This window comes from Marmota monax, unplaced genomic scaffold, assembly GCF_021218885.2.
Source record: "Marmota monax isolate L192 unplaced genomic scaffold, Marmota_monax_Labrador192_F-V1.1 WCK01_AAM20220418_F8-fsc00731, whole genome shotgun sequence".
NCBI classification, from domain to species: domain Eukaryota; kingdom Metazoa; phylum Chordata; class Mammalia; order Rodentia; family Sciuridae; genus Marmota; species Marmota monax.
The window spans coordinates 98,122-110,053 of NW_026692629.1; the positions used below are offsets into that span (position 1 = coordinate 98,122).

Consider the following 11,932-nt stretch of genomic DNA (forward strand, 5'->3'; position numbering starts at 1 on the left):
TAAACCTGACAGGGACTTTGATGGATAAAGTCATTCTCCCAGGCTTGGCAATGAAAGTGTTCCATATGAAGCAAGCAAGGTACTCCAAGTACTCAGAGCTCTCAGATTTGTTAGGGCTGCACCTTTATTTGTATTTTCACTAAAACTATTATTTGTTGCACTTGTCTCAGTTTCTGTGTTCTAAACTGGAGGAAGGTGGGGGATGATTAGAAGATCACCAAAAAACTCACCCAGCTTTTGGAATGAAGAACCCCCCCCTCGAGTTTTCTTAGCATAAAGACAACAGGATGTAGTGTGTTATTATCTAAGAACCAGGCTGTGCAGAGGCAGACAAGTTAGATTCTAGTCCTCACCCCTCTTTGTGCCAGTTGTGTGACTTATCTGCAAGTTATCTGCAAGGTTCTTGACTTCTTTGAACCTGGATTTCTTGATCTGCATAATGGACAATTACTTGCTTTAAATGACGTTTAAGGAAAGATCAGAAGTGGCAAAGAGTAGAAGTCAATGAATCAAAGCTCAGCAGCTGTTTATTAGTACCCCAACAATTACAAGAGCATGAACTCCTTAAAGGTTAGACACAATGTGTGAATATGTGATTTCCCTTTCCTCTTCCCCTACAGTCTACCTAACACTAGTAGAGGGCCACTACCAGGGATTGAACCCAGGTTCTTTCACATGCTGGGCCAGCACACCACCACTGCGCTATGACTTCAGCCCCCCCCCAAAAAAAAATAGGTATAGATATATATATATATATATAGATAGATATAGATATAGATAGTCTACAGATCTGCAATTTTGTCTGCTACAGGTTGTCTTGGGTCCCATCCCTCCTGGAGTGCAAGAGTTCAATTCTTTTTGCATGTGCAAGCCGCTTTTCCTAATCTAAGTCTGTTCTTAGGACTGCTTGTAACATCTACTTGTTCCCTCATTAACAATGAGCTAAATAAAATCTTTGGCACATGCTCATTTTCTATCTGTATGACAGCCATGAATTTATTTTCTTTTGAAAGGCGTCTAATATTGCTGCTACTTCTTTACCAAAGCAGTGGATTTCTGTGGAAGGCAGACACCTTGCCTGAATCTCCCTCTCAGGGTCAGATGGAGTTGGACAGCATTAGCGTTAATATCTTGTCCTTGGGTAGACAGAAAAGCTCCCTAGGAGTCTGGCTTCAGGTCCTTTGCCAACAATCTGGGGTGACAAAGAGGAAAGCACTTCTCTCAGAGAAATGGGCTCATAAGGAACCTCTGGATCCCCGGGGCATCCTCCTAGGGCTACATGTCTTCCCCAAAGCCCCTCCTGTGCAAGAACACCCTTCCTTCCTGGGGTGGCGCCCTGGCTGGAACCTAGGGATTAGGTCTTTGGGGTCTCTGAGATCCGCCAGGTACTGCGGGGCCTTTGGAGGGGAAGAGTGTTTTGGAGCCAGAAAACCCCAAGCAGCCCAGGAATTTTGGCTCAGACTTGGAGCATATCCTCCTGGGCTGGCCTGGCGCTATCATGGGGAGGGCGGCCTCCAGCAAACTGGGCGCTGACATTTCCCAGGCCAGCACCATGGGGCTCCTGCTCTGCACACAGGCTGGGCTCGCCCTGCTCTGCGCCAAGGGTGCCTTGGCGGGTGGGTGGGATGGGGGGGCGGGCAGGAAACCCAGGGAGACCTCGGATGGCAAGATAGGAATGATAGACAGAGCCAAAGAAATAGGGACGAGGGAGGGATGGAGGGATGGACGGAGGGAGGGAGGGGCGGACAGAGGGAGGGAGGGAGGGAGAGGGAGAGAGAGAGAGAGAGAGAGAGAGAGAGAGAGAGAGAGACTGAAGGGGAGAGACAGTGTTGAGAAAATAGAGGTAGAGAAGGGTGGAGAAATGAAGATAAGAACAAGTTCTAAAGGAGAGGGGGAGCCTAAAAAGAGAGAAGGAAAGGCTGAGACAGAATGAGGCTTTGGAGATTCAGAAAAGCGATTTAGTCCATCAGGCTGTGGACATGACTTTGAAGCTCAGCGCAGGGCCAGTGCCACCTCCTCTGCGCCTTCATGAGCCTCCATCAGGTGGCCCTAGGCGTCCTCGCACCTCAGCACATCCTCTTTGTAGCGTGCTTGCAGGTTGCACAGAGTCACCTCCAGCCCTTCACGCTCGCCCTGGAGCGCCTGCTTCTCTTGGTAGCGTCCCCCCCGCCAGGCACAGGTGGCTAATCTCCTGCTCCTACAGCGCCCAGAAGCGGGAAGGCTCCTAATGTTACCGCTGTTGACCGGTGACGAGTCCTTGCTTTCCCAATGTTGAAGAATAACACCAAAGAAGCACGCTGAGGCAAGGTCAGAGTAGAAATTAGAAGTTTATTAAAGGACAGCAGAAAAGACTTCTCCCGGAGGAAGAAGGGGACCCAAGAGGTGGAATCCGTGGAAGTGCGGTTGTTTCCCCTTTTTATAGTTCTTTCAGTGATGGAATGTAGGTGGGAAGGCCCAAGGGGTGGGACACAGGTGGGCCAAAGAAGTAATCTGGTCAGGAAGGACTTCTGAGTCAGCACCTTTTTGCTGGGGGCTGTTCATTAACATTTCTTTGAGGTGGACTTTGGCCTAGGGCCTTTTTGGGACTTCATTAACACTCCATGAGTTGTCCTGCGTTTCCCGGAATCATTGCAAGCATGGCCTCCATTTTAGATTTCACTAGGCATTAGACCCGATTTATCTAACTACACTGACTACCTAACTTTAAATCTGGCTTCACTAATGCTTCTTGCACAGCACCAGCAGCTCGGCTTCCAGCAGCTTGTTCGGCTGCTCCAGCTCCTGCACGCGCTCGATGAAGCTGGCGAAGCAGTCTTTGAGGTCTTGGAGCTGCACCTTCTCCTGAGTGTGGATGGACCTGAGGTCGTTGCTAATGGCGGCTACCTGGCTCAGGTCTAGGTTCTCCAGGCTGTGCATCAAGAAGCCGGAACTGGACGAGTAGCTGCGGCGCACTGAGAGCCAGGAGGACACAGGGTGCCAGTAGTGGAGTAAGCGGAGCACGCGGTGCAGTAGCCACTGTGCAGGCTGGAGATGTGCACCTGGGGAGTCTCCACATAGCGCAGCTTGTAGGAGGTCTAGGCTCATAGCTAAAGGAACTCATGCTATAGGCCAGCGGAGATGGGGGCCTGGAGAGGAGGAAGGACTGGGGAGAAAGGGAATGCAAAGGATGGATGGCTGTGTGCCTATTATTATTATTATTATTATTATTATTATTATTATTATTTTATTTATTTTATTTTATTTTATTTTATTTTATTTACTTAACAGATTGCCATAGTTTGGACTTGAGAGTCCCCCAAAGGCCAAGGTGTTCAAGAATTGTTCCCCTGGGTGGTGCTCTTGGGAAATGATGAATGATCAGAGGTGGGGTCTACGGGAAAGTTGTTGGGTCATTGGGGGTGTGCTCTCAGGGGCAAGTGATTTTTGGTTTTATTTTACTCATTTATTTATATGCGGTACTGAGAATCCAACTAGATCCTCTTGCACACATGTTAGGCAAGTGCTACCACTGATCCACAACCCAGGACTAAGGTGAGTGGTTTTGTTTCAATACGTGCTGTCACCACGAAGTGCAGCCTTTCTCCTGGCCCAAATAGGTTTGCCACGGTTTCTTTTATGAGAGCAAAATGTTCTTTGCATATCTTCATTGGCCCTGGCTGGCCAGGCTATGTCTTTCAAGAATAGTAGACTTTAGAGCTTTGAATTTAAGTTTGTCTTATGACTTTCATCAACCAATAGAAGTAGATTGTAATGTGTGTAATAATGAGAAAGATTTATCATCTATTAGACAATTTCTTTTCTTTTTAAATTTATGAATAACCATTTTATTGCATTTATGAATTTAATGTAATGTTTGGAGTTATTTATTACCTTGGCACTATTTAGACAAAAAATGACCAATCTACAAAACATCTGTAGTATTTTAAAACTGTATCATACAATTGAGTCTTTGAAAATGTTTATTAAATTTCTAGATATACATTTATTATAATTGCATCTGAGAATCCTTTTGTCAATTGAAATACACTTTTTGTAAAACTTAAAGGAAAACCCATTTCTTTATTGAAATGTTTCAAGAGGCTTGTTCTCTTATCAGGCTCAAAAATGAAGAGGTAGAACCCAAGATCCACACCACATCCAGGATCATGGAAAGGCATTTGCTCCCGTGCTTACATCATGTGCAGAAACTGATTTAGGGTTGTGAAATAAAACACATGGGAAGCCATTGGTTTTGCCTAGGCTCTGAAATAGAATAAACAGACCAAATCAACATGGAGTCCCATCCCAGTAGCTGAGTGCTATGGATCTCAAATGGCCCTAAAGGCCATAGGCTGCAGGTTGGGTTGCCAGGCTGTGGTACCACAGGGAGGTGGGAGAAACATCAGGAGGCAACTTCAGGTAGAAACACATTGGAGAGCATTAGGTCTTTGGGATTGTGTGCTTAAAGGGAATGTTGGGATCCTGACCTTTCTTCTCTGGTCTCTTTTTGCTTCCTGGCTACCATGATGTGACAAGTTTTGTTCAACCACTTGCTCACCATGATGTTCAGCTTTACCACCGGGCCAAAGGGATGAGACCAAGGGATCATGGACTGAAACCTCTGAAACTCCTTTGAAGTTGGTTAAGTATTTTGTCACAGCAATGGGAAGTTAGCACTGAGTTTCAGTTCATGTAGAAACTTTTAAATCACTTCAGCTGTAAACAATTAAATTGTCTTTATACCTCACTTCTGTTTCCTATAAATGCTGCCTAATTATGTTATTGCACACTGTTCTTAGATTCTGTTCTGATTCTGAAGGCTACTTGATTTACAAATCATTTTTGTTATTTTCTTAAATAAACTCATTTTGAATTAATCTCATCTAAGATGGTCTTCCACCTCATTCAGGCATCCATTTATGGAAAGGGCATTGTCACTTTTTTCATACCAAATCATTCATTGGAATTTTACTTGATGGGGAAAAGAAGGGAAGGGACTCACATTCCACAAGCCAACATAATGAACTAGAGTTCTCCTGCATGCACACTAAAAGAAGGGTGTTAGCCCCTGCTCAGTAGGGGGGCTTCACTAAACCCAAGTCAGAGCCATGATGCAGCACCTGGGTCTTTTCTGCAAATCAATCTTTGAGAGCAACCCATCACTTTCAACAAAATTTGGACAGCAGACTGCAAGGTCAACCTCAAATTGTTTGTGAACCAAAAACAATTCGATGATGCTCAGTCACAATCATGGGACATCATGGCACTCTGCAAAAGACAGGCTATTTTGGTTTATTATTCCCAGCTTACTTTGTCATTTTTAAAGTGGTAACACACCCTTCAATTCATTTTTGTTTCAAGTCTGTCTATTGAGAGCAGATGTGTTCTTTTACAGCTGAGTCCATCTTCCATGAAAAGAGACAAAATTCCATGGATGTCAGTGTGGTACTAAGGAGCAGCCCTATCCACCATCGAAGTATTTATTTATAGATGAATGGCTGAAGAAGATAGGTGATAGATGGATAGATGTATTTCACATGTGTCTAAGTAAATTAATAACCTTTTGGAAAAACTTTATATTTTATTGTTGTTCTCTTCTATGTATCCGATTAGGCTTTATAGAACTCAGTTTGACTTTTTAACAATTGCATATTGGACATGGAAATGGGCAGATTCCTCATGAGACACTTTGTTATGGCATAGCTCAGAAATGTGAACCTGGCTTTTCCTTTGACTGCATTTCAACCACTGTTGTCATGACCCACCAACCATGAAGTGAAGGAAGAGGAAAAAGCTACATGACTCTGGGCACAGTGGTGCTTGAATGTAATCCCAGCAGCTCAGGAGAATGTGGCAGTAGAAGCACCAAAGACAAAGCCTACTTCAGCAACTTAGAAAGACCTTAAGGGGGAAAAAAAAAAAACAGTAAACATAATCTGTTGGTGTTGTGGCTCAATGTTTAAGAACCCAATTTTCCAAAAATACATATATAAAGTAGTTCAAAATCTACTTGGCACAATTGTAAATTGATGGGAATACCAGTAAAATTCCATGTGGGAGTTTGTTTTGAACACATCCTATCTGAGCCAAATGATGACACAATTTTTAAAAGACTAAATCCTTTATTCACCTGAGATTTCTGCATCTATCTGGCTTCCTCTTGGACGGGAGAGGTTTTAGAAATGGTCCTGCATCTCTGGAGCACACATACTTTTAAGTAGGGGTCATAAGTGACCAGGAATGGCCAAATCTCCTTGTCAGCCTCCCCATGTATCATGTGTGCCTGTTCCTAATGCTTCCCTGTTCCTGGGGAACTTGGTCCACTGCTGGAGCTGGACCGGAGCCCTTCACATATACCTAGCAAAGTAAGTATCATTGTTTGTGACCAGAAACAAACTTCTCACTCTGGGTCTGTGAGAAATTTCAACTGCCCTACTGGGAATTCAGTCCCACCTCCTGCCAGAAACCATGCTCTGACATTGCTCTGCAGTGTGGGAAATTCCACATAAGATCTGGCAAGTGAAGCCTGATTGTGCCTTGCTCTGCTAAATCCCCAGCGCTCCTGAAAGTGAATGGTGCCAGCTTCTTGCTGCTAAGGCTTTGTCCTTGCTTTAGTAGGAGATCACCAGACAGTGCCTTGTCCAAAGGGACCAGGACAGAACTTGACTGGCAAGAGCTGCAACTTGTTTCTTGCACTCCAGCTCCTCAGTTCTCAGGGGCAAGAGCTGGCAGGGAAGCCCTCATGGAGTCACTGAGGTAACCCCCATTTTGTGCTGATGACTTTGCAGAGGCCCATAAAGACCTGGACACCAACTCACAACATGTGCTGACCACCAACATGTTCCAGCTTGGACACCTAAGACTGAGTCCAGAGCCACCTCCTGGGAGTCACAGACGCCTTTTGACAAAACCCCACCCAGCCCCAGAGAGACCCCCTGATGGAAACAAACCCTGAGACTTTGCACTGCCCCCATCCGGACAGACCTCAGAGCCTGTCATTGAAGCAGGCCTGCAAAATCAATCAGGGCAATAGAACATACACACTGCCAACATATAACATGGGAATAACACTTGACTACACTTGCTCTAGCCATGAGATTTACCAGCATATTTGAAACAACTTTATGACAGTAAATTTTCCATTTTTCACAAATATATTCTTGGGAAAATTCAACTTCCCAAAAATAACTCAGGGAAAACCAGTTGGAATCATTAAAAAAATACAGAATCAGTAGAAAAATCTTCCTATAATGGAAAGGTCAGACTCAGTCACTGGAAAATCCAAACATTTCCTAAAGGAATACATGTAAATTTGCACAAAATTTTAGAGAATAGTTAAAGAGGTGACACACCTGATATATACTAAAGCTTGAAAATAGTTCTGGCCAAATCCTGGATATGAGCGCTGGGATTGTAGCACAGTAGTAGAGCTCTTGCCTACCATGTGTGAGACACCAGGTTCAGTTCTCAGCACCACAAAAATAAATAATAAATAAAGATCTATCAGCAACTGAAAACAATAAGAAACTGAGTAAGAGGTAATTCCTGAAAATAGGTGCAAAATTTTTAATTGAAATATTAGGTAACTTAATCTAGCCATACATAAATAGGATGCATGTTTCATGAGCTCCTTTGGTTTCTCAATGAACACTGTTCTTAAGGAAAAAAAATCTATGCAGATCAATATATAACTAGGATATATTCTTGCAGTCAATGAAAACCACATTTCAAAATTCAAAATATAAAGACAGTGAAGGCATAAAGAAATTCTATTAAAGGCTGGGTTCTGGCTCAGTGGTAGAGTGCTGGCCTAGCATGTGTAAGGCATTGGGTTGGATCCTTAGAACCACTTTAAAAAATAGAAAAAAAAAAACTTGGTTAATATTTTTTCATAATATTGGAGAAAAACAATTATTTCCTCCATTTCCAAATGCAACATTCTCTATTTACTGTATACAAATCTGGTTCATGTTTTTGTGTTTTCACTAGGTGACTGCACATGTGTGTATCCATGAACAATAATTACCATTTCACCCTTTTTCACTTTCACAATTATCACAGTACAAACTGATTTTTAAACTTGATATTTCACTAGACAATATATCTTACAACACTCTCAAAATAATGTATGTCTTTTCAATTATTTTTAACTGTGCTATACTAATAGATTTTAAATGTCTCTTAAAGCTGCATGTGGTAAAGGTTTAGTCCCCAGTGGTGACACTGGGACATAATGAAACATTTAAGAGGTGGGGCCTAATGGAAGACCTTTAGGTCTTCGTAGGAAGGCCCGCAAGGGAATTGTGGGGCCCTGGCCCCTCCCTCTCTCTCCCTATAACTTCCTTTTCATGTGGTTGACCGTTTTATTCTACCATGATGTGCTGTCTCCCCACAGGCAAAAAGTAATGGGGACAACTAACCAGAGACTGAAACCTCCAAAACCATGAGCCAATCCTGGCAAGGTACACAACACCTATAATTCCAGCAACTTAAGTCAGGAGGGTCCCAAGCTCAAGGCCAGCCTCAGCAACTTACTGAGATCATGCCTTTAAAAATAGAGGGCTGGTAAATAGCCTAGTGGAGAGGACACCTGGATTCAATCCACAGACCACAAGGAAAAAAAAAAAAAAAGGTCAAAATAAGCCTCATCACAGGTAATAGATATAGTGGTGGGAAACTGACTAAAATAGCTAACTTGATTATTTCATGTGATCCCTCTTATCTAGGGATTCAGTGTTCTGTAAGAAAGCATAGCATTTTTCTATGGAAACATCTAGAAATAGAATTGCAAGGCATCTTCTGCAACTTCAATATAAATTCCAAGTCACCATACAAAGTGATTGATTGTGCAAATAACACATTTCCCTGGTTGAAGTGTTGCTATTTCCCCACCTGTTTTCAGCATCATTATATAAAGGAAGATATTTATAAAATGAAGATGGGTACATTACATGCCTTGGATATTCATACAAAACATGCTTTATTGTGTCACTTAATATTTTATAATTTCACATTAATGTGAGAAGCACAACAAACATAGGACATGAGACTCTTCACAATGGTCCCAAGAGGGTGGGCAAAGGGCAATGACCACAAGTGCAAGCTTTCTTCACTACTACTGGTGTTGCTTAATGATCATAACCGGTATACACTGTTTTGTAATTAAATATTATGACAGCAAAATGGGAAGAGCTGACAAAGAGTTGTCTAGCCTTGGTCTACTTCTACCCAAATACCCCTGGAGTCAACTGGGAATTCAGGAAGAGCACCTCCACTCCTCCACCGGCACTGTGTGAATGGTGCCCCCCTAGTGGTTTGAGGGATGTAGCCTGCAGATCTGTGTTGGCAGGAGATGGAGAGACGGGAAACTCTCTGTGTGACTTCATGGTGCTTCATATCCTAAAGCTCAAAATTATGAAAATGATTTCAAAATGGGAAGTTCAAGATACTGCCTTCTTCAAAGTTTTTCTCAAAAACTTAGATCAACAGTATCTGAATGCTCACCTAGACATGCTCAGTTATCATTGACACTCTGCCCAAAAGGCTCTGGCAGAGAACTGAGTTCCATTTGTGGAGGAAATGTGCCCTGAATCAGAGAACATGAGGCCTCACCATTCCTTAGGCAACCTGCACCCTACTGTTGTAGAAAGGAGGGCATCTTCTGCCCTAAGTCCCCATGCTTCTGAGACATTAGAAGTGGGTCCTGAAAAGGCAGCTTCTCTTGGTATTCCTGGGGCTGTTGCAGGGGTGGATTATAGTCAACCCTGTCACTCTGCTGCTTTCCTTCACATAGCCAGTACTGACCAGAGAGCTCCTGGTTCTGCTGATACTGTGTCTTTCCCTGCACCCTATCAACATAGGACAAAGGCAAGGGTCTGATCTGCTGGCTTTCCTCTGTCATGAATGTGGCTCTCTCAAAATGCTGCAGAGATCAAGCAGGATGACTGCAGATGGTTTGACTGAAACTGGGAGAAGTTTCAATTCCTGTGGCCCCTTCACCCAGTGAAGCACAAGTTGGTTGTTTTCTAATGCCTTTGGAACACAGAGTCACATGAGCCATCCTCTTCACTGGGAAGTCCCCAAGCCTCCATAGGAAAGAAGCCAACTCCTTCCAGTGGAGTCTGCTTGGGGGAAGATGAATTATGACAACAGTCCCACTGAACACATCTGGACAACATGTTGGCCTTAAATGGGATGACCTTGGACAGGGAAATCATGTCAACATTCTCTGTTTCTCTCCACATCATAGTATGGATCTTTTATTTTGAAACCAAACCTAAAAAGAAAGAAATTATTTTCAGACACATATTTTATTTTAAACCTTGGTTTCAGCAGTATCACCAACTTGCTTATTTACCTGGAATATACACCAAAAAAGGCAATCCTTCCTGGGCTGAATCATGGAGGTTATTGTGCAGGTTATAAATGGTGAACAATTCCCAACTCCCAACTTCCTCAGAATCTGCAGTGGCCCTTCTATCCACATGAACCCAGGCTTCTCAAAGTCTTCCAGCAACCTCTCTGCAAACTCTTCAATTAGACTTAGCAGACCCCAGCTACCCTATGCACATTCCCACAGCTTCTTAATTTTTCTCAAGTTGTCCCATCAACACACGACTTCATGTATTGTAAGATTATTCTTAAATACATTGCATATAAAAGTCATGAACAGAACAAAAGTTTGTAAATACTAGACAGTGTGTTATAGGTGTGATCTTAATAATTGCACAGAAGAACTCTAGTCTACATTTTTTTCTCCTGCATCAACTGAGGATAATTGCAATGCCAGCCATAATCCCCAAAGCTTTGAGTCATGTTTTTAAAAATGACAAAATGTTTTTTAGACTATGCAATGTAATTATCTAGGGTTGTAGAGGGCCATAGGCAAGAGTGTCTGGAAGCCCTTTGATATTTAATCACTCCTGGAACACATCTCCAAACTCAGAATGGATTTAGGTAAATATCTAGAAGAACCTTTGATCCACACTTAGGATGGTTAAAATTGTAACTATACTTAACAAAACTGGTACCTCTAAACACATGTTCTCATTTTGTCTTCCAATATAATTAGACACAATGAAATAAGGTGCTAGCATCCATAATTTGTCAATGGACACAGATCAGTTGGCAGGTCTGTTACAAAAAGATGAAGCGAAAACGAAGGTGCTCCCTTTCTCATATCAAGACCTCCAAGGATGCTATCCCTGAGCATGCTTGCTTCTGGATCACATGGGCCCATTCTAAACAGTTACACTGCTTTTCAAACAAATTTCTCTCCCAGTCATTATCTTGTTCAGATTTTCTACTGATCTGTACAGCATCATTGATTTACAGGACCTTTGAAATGTTTCCAGTTCATGGAACTTTTATAACACAATAACACCATAGCTTACAGAGAATTTGCTATTCTTTTATTTTTCCAACAATGTTATTATATTCCCTTATTTACTCTAAGAAAATGTCATTCTAGACTCAAGCAACCAATATTTTCAATAACCGATGAATAATGATAGAAAAGAGATATATGGAAACCTGATTCAGTGTATATTAGTGCAATCCCAATAAAATAAAACTTTGTGAAGCTTTAATAATAATTTAAAAAATCATATCAGAAATTTTCAAAACAAAATATTGGCTCATGTAACAAATGGCTACAAAGTACCTACTAATACTATGAGGTGCCACATGTTGGCGAACCAAATACTTTCTCCTGCATCTTAGGGCATCACCTCTTGGAGGTTTGATTGGCATACTTAACAGATCTCAAGTAAAAACTTCTAATATCTCCATCAAAAATTGATAAGACAAATTATAGAGTCCTCCTTAACTCCTCTCACAGAATACCCAACATCTCTGCAGACTACCAATTAAACCTTTAAATATATTCAATCTTTCTAGTTCTGTTTAATTTCACAGCCAGCACCATGATAAAAATCAGCAGGATTCCTATTCT

The 11,932-nt window shown here is 42.2% G+C and overlaps 1 pseudogene; it reads right to left on the reverse strand.

The window, feature by feature from the left end:
* Window positions 1-1,992: 1,992 nt before the first annotated feature.
* Window positions 1,993-3,100, reverse strand: LOC124093738 (neurofilament light polypeptide-like; annotated as a pseudogene).
* Between the last annotated feature and the right edge of the window lie 8,832 nt (window positions 3,101-11,932).